Source organism: Vombatus ursinus, unplaced genomic scaffold (genome assembly GCF_900497805.2).
Source record: "Vombatus ursinus unplaced genomic scaffold, bare-nosed wombat genome assembly UNPS02015155.1, whole genome shotgun sequence".
Taxonomy (NCBI): Eukaryota; Metazoa; Chordata; class Mammalia; order Diprotodontia; family Vombatidae; genus Vombatus; species Vombatus ursinus.
In genome coordinates, this window is record NW_020954933.1 from 515 (window position 1) to 1,366 (window position 852).

An 852-nucleotide genomic window follows, 5' to 3' on the forward strand; every position below is an offset into this window, starting at 1 on the left:
ATGTATGTATGTATGTATGTATGTATGTATGTATGTATATAGGTACCTATTTTGGTAGCGACCAGGACCAAGATTGTTTCCATGAGAGTGGTATCTTGCCTTCTTTAATATACTTGGTGACTCCATTCTTGAGTTGGGCCAAGCTGTGGGCTCCAGCGGAGAACTCCTCCCTCCGGGCGAGAAGTGCATACATATTTTTGAAAAAAGAATGGAAGAAGGGGGGTGGGGGGTCGAGAGGGAAGACATAAGGAAGGAAGGGAGAGTTGGAAGAAGGGGGGCGAGGAAGAATGAATTAAAGGAAACGATAGTTTCTGCGGATGCACAGAAGAATGGAAGAGGAAAAAAAAACCTGTTCCATTCCAGGACGAGCATTTCCCTCACTTTTCAAGTAGGTAGTGTTCAGGTATTATAGCGTTCCCCCTTCGATAGCTCAGTTGGTAGAGCGGAGGACTGTAGAGGTTCAAAATCTGTGGTCATCCTTAGGTCGCTGGTTCGATTCCGGCTCGAAGGAAAGGTGTGTCTATTTTGAGCTTCAACGTCATCTCCAGACCTCTTGATAGAAGGGGCGAGAGGGCAAATGGCTGGGCCCCAACCCAAATACATAGCTCCTTAGAGACTTTAGGAACTTGAAGGAGAATGAAGCCATCACTTACTTAATATTTCGTTTTTAGCGAACTAGTTAATCTAGTTCCCATCACCGCGCCCCCATCCTCCGTAGTCTTTGAGGAAGGAGTGTGCAAGGGGCTTAGGAGGATTGAAGCAAGTCAGGTATATGAGATACATGCACTTTTCCAAGTAGAACAAACACTTCCATCCTGCCCACAATTCTTCTTGCTGCCTAGAAAACAGTAG

The 852-nt window shown here is 45.8% G+C and overlaps 1 non-coding gene across 1 annotated transcript; it reads left to right on the plus strand.

Moving 5' to 3' along the window:
• The first annotated feature begins 419 nt into the window (after positions 1–419).
• On the plus strand, positions 420–511 carry TRNAY-GUA. The gene is given in 2 exon segments: positions 420–456; positions 476–511. It is a non-coding gene; the product is annotated as a tRNA-Tyr (tRNA).
• The last annotated feature ends 341 nt before the right edge of the window (positions 512–852 follow it).